The 4235-nt window shown below is 36.2% G+C and overlaps 1 long non-coding RNA gene across 1 annotated transcript; it reads right to left on the reverse strand.

Annotated features, from left to right (window-relative positions):
- Positions 1-240: 240 nt before the first annotated feature.
- Positions 241-856, reverse strand: LOC309499589. The gene is made up of 4 exons (XR_014206297.1): positions 730-856; positions 573-637; positions 422-480; positions 241-338 (listed from the first exon to the last, which is right to left on the reverse strand). It is a non-coding gene; the product is annotated as an uncharacterized lncRNA (long non-coding RNA).
- Positions 857-4235: the final 3379 nt, after the last annotated feature.

Below are 4235 nucleotides of genomic sequence, written 5' to 3' on the forward strand. Positions count from 1 at the left end.
AGAGAGAGAGAGAGAGAGAGAGAGAGAGAGAGAGAGAGAGAGAGAGAGAGAGAGAGAGAGAGAGAGAGAGAGAGAGAGAGAATATTAGTGTCACATTATTTTTAACCTTTTTTGTTAATTTTTATTATTATTTTCACAAAAACTTAAGAATATATATTTGTAAACAGCTTTTGTCAATAAATAGCATACAAAAGAACTAAATTAAATTATGCCAGATTAAATTTTAATACTTACAAATCCTAAATTCTGTCCAAAAATGCTGAGATGCATAGAAAGAAGTTGAACGACTGAAATAGATGATTTTAGCCCATTTCAGCTTGTCTGCAGTGAAGGAGTACCTGTTTGAGACAAATACACAGTAAGATACATGCAAGAAATCACTGTGTGATGATCGTTCTCCTTCCTACAGTAGTTAACCCACCTGTGCGCTGATATTAGGACCTTCCTAGTCAGGTGGAACTGCAATGGTAGAGTCGCTGGCTAATAAAATATAAAAATAATGCAAAAATATAAACTTAAGTTGTTTAGAATGCTAGATTTGGTCTTAGTGAGAGTTTTACTGCAGTGCTTACCTGGATACATTTAATCTGGTGAGACTGAACAAAGACAATGGTCCATCTTCTGATTGGTTCATTTGCTGTGTAATAAAGTTAGACATAATGCAAAGGTCACTTATTTGATATAAAGTTAGCCAATTTTATAGAGATTTTATAAGATATTGTTAGCTACCTAGTCTGTACCAGTGGCTCAAAAGCAATTTTCACATAGTGTATGCTAATCATTTCAGCAAACTTCTCAAAATATATCACAAATGGGCTGGCCTACCTCTGGAATCTTGCTAAGTCACTGGCGCGAATTGGCGCTTTGTTGCAGTTGCCTTTAAACACAAAAATGGAAGTAAATATTAAATTCCATAAAAAAAATAAACTATAATATGGTATAGTTTGCAAACTAATGCTAAAACTATAAAGGTTCTCATCAGTAGGCCAACATTAAGATATAAACAGAATTTCACATTAGTTTATTCACATTTATTGTTAATGTAAACGCGTTGCTCGTTGGCATATTTTAACTCGACAATTCAATAATCTAACAAAGTGTGTAAAATGAAACGTTAGCTCAGTTTACCATGGTAAAGTTCGTTACCGCCATGTTGACGACGAGTAACGTTAGGCTAACGTTAACGTTATAACATACGTTAAACTGGGCACAATCCTGTCAACATACACAGAATGTTTTTTTTGTTTTTTGTTTTTTACCTTGCTTGCTGATCTCTCTCTCTCGGTGAAGTGAATTCCGTCTCTTCCCCTGGCCAGACACGAACGTCGCGATCCAACAAAAGACAGACCCCATTACCTACACTGGATGTCTGTCTGACGCGACACGACAAATCCCAGACAGTGTAGTGATGCGCCGCGGCCGTTATATTTCAGACGTAGTCCGATACGAGTCCAAGCGCTCGCACTAGTTCTTACAAGGGATAAACAGGTTTGCATTTAAAGGTCCGGTCGCTTCAATGTGTCCAATATAGACAGCCTCTGGCTATTATAGCGTTGTAGACACGTGGTGTAAGGCAAAAATTAGGAAATAAAAAGCACGGTGGAATGGTGCCAGCCAGAGAGGCAGTTACGTCAAATACAGTAGTATACAGCAAATTTAAAAAATACAGTAAGTCTCTGTATGTGGTGTTAGACGTCACAGAAAATTCCCATGATGCAATTGGAATCACAGTTATTTACTGTAAAGAGAAATAGCAGTATAATACTGGGGGATTTAAAGTAAATAACTGTAGAAATTACAGAAAAGTCTAACAGTGTAATATAAACCCGTTATTATCTATATTATCTCCCAGCTTTAATTCGTTAAATGTGTGAGGAATGAAGATATTAAGATATTGTAAACATTAACATTATGTTCTATAAAGCTGCTTTAAAACAGTGTTTATTGTAAAAAACACTATACTAGTAAATCTAACTTTACTTCTATGAGCTGATTCTTTTTTAATTAATCAGTCGAAAAAGTCTCTCATCAGTTATCCCATTGAATGACTCACTGAATTGATTCTTGACTCACTTACTGAATCACACTGACCAACATGATACTTTTTCTGTGTCCAACTCATCATAAGCTGAGAACTGTAGGACATCATGAGTAATTAGGGTTTTTGAGGCTTTGCGCGTCATCAAACACCAAGGGTCGGAACCAGCACATTCCTTATGATTCCCATCCCTATTTGTCAGAGATACACTGACTACTATGCTCTGATCGTCACCCAGCAGGGAAAGTGTTGCTTATGGACTTACTGGAAATGCCTTGAACATCAAGAGGAGTGCCATCAAGATACAGAAGCTCAGAGTCAAGAACTCGCACTAAAGCAGTTGATAAGCAGTCAATAAAACAGGCCATGTCTTTCCACCAATGGGCCGTGTCGTTCCATTCCTCTGGACAAGCTTTAAAGATCAAGACCTAAAAAGCCTCCAGTGCATGAGTGTTTGTGCCTGTGTGAAAGAGAGAGAAAGAGAAGAAAGCGGTGTTTAAAAAAAATCTGCCAGCCACTCAAGTGAATCATTATGTTCTAAACGTGTGCTGTAGTTGAGAAAGGGCTACTAATAGTTTAGGGATGGAAAGGAACTATGGTGTAATACTTAACTATGTTGCACTGTTGCCCAAGCCTGACAGAATACATAGAGGGGTGAGCCGTCGCAGTCCATATCTGCAGTTGGACCTTAAGTTGAAAGTGTTTTATAGTCATTAATACTTTTTAAAGCCTTGATCTTTTTGGATGCTTAGAGAGAGTACAAGCCTAATGTGAAGTCCCTAAAAAGGTTTCCTGCATTGGACCTTTTTTTTTTTTTTTTTATGATCAAATAAACTGTACAATTTCATATTTGCAATGTTTTGCTAATAATTTGTTGAATTATGTGCTCATTTCAAAGGTCTATGAACATTGCTGTTAGTAATTAATAAAAATTATAATGACAAAAAGCACATAACAAAATTACTTAAATTTAAACTGAAATTCAAATTAAAACTGATTTTTTTATTTTTATTAAAAGCCAATTCAAAAGATTAATAAACAGTATGATAGTATACTAAATAATACTAGTATCTCCAGACCCACAAAGACTTTGCAGCCACAGAATGCTGCTAAAATCTTTGGACGCCAGTCAGTCACAATTTTCTACATGTCATCTGTGCCTTGCTTGTTCATTTATTAAATATTTTGGCTAATGTGATAATACTTCCAGCTGGCAATAGGAATGCAGCTCCTTTTGTTCCAGTTCACAATGTAAATGACACTGATTTTCTTTTCAAAACTTTTAAAAGAAAGTATGCAGATTCCATCTGGGCCGGGCAATCCGTATATTTCAAAATGCAAAAAGCATAATTAACATCGAATAAACAAACAAATAAATAAGTAGATACAATACATCCATACATCCATACAATGAAATATTCATAAAAATGCCATTTCTAAATGGCACAACACAGCTGCTGCACCTTGTAAACGGTATTTCTTTTTTTTTTTTTTTTTGTCTTTTGGGGACACACCAGTACAGCGACATCACATGCTAGGGACCAGAATCCAAAACACAACATATGCTGGTGATCAGTTCTTTTCAGCATATCTAAGAAGGCTATTGTGTGCCAAGTACACCCCTGTGAGTATTTTCCACCAATGGGGTTGCTGCTACTACCTTTTTTAATGCAGCAGCGCCAGTAATTCTTTGGCACACTGCACTGTGGCAAGAGTGTGGAACATCTAAATGGCAATAAATCAAAGATAATGCGTATTATGCACATTCATCACTGGAAATAAAGTATTTATGTTTAGGTTTCTCTGTGAGCTGAAGAATGTATCTATTATAGAGGTCACTGAAAATGTTAGAAATCTGAAAATATATTTGTGTCTATACGGAGTGACATCAGCATCCCTCAAACATGCATGTATCCAACTCGGATATGGCAGATATTATTAATGATCCCAAAAAGAACCAACTCATGAAGAAACAAAAAACACCAAGAGCTTTCCCAAAATAAGCCATTCTGATTCCATAATACAGCTCAGTCTGAGGAGGATGCTGTGAAACTCAATCTTGTGTGGTTTACCATTTTATTTAGTAAGTCTTCCTGTGAAGAAATGGAAAATAACAGGGCAGATGAACCTCTGGGAAGAGAATGAGATACGGTAAGACCAGCTTTTTCCATAATGGCACTCAAAGTTGAAAGCAAAT

Source organism: Leuciscus leuciscus (genome assembly GCF_965113295.1).
Source record: "Leuciscus leuciscus genome assembly, chromosome: 5".
In the NCBI taxonomy this organism is placed as follows: domain Eukaryota; kingdom Metazoa; phylum Chordata; class Actinopteri; order Cypriniformes; family Leuciscidae; genus Leuciscus; species Leuciscus leuciscus.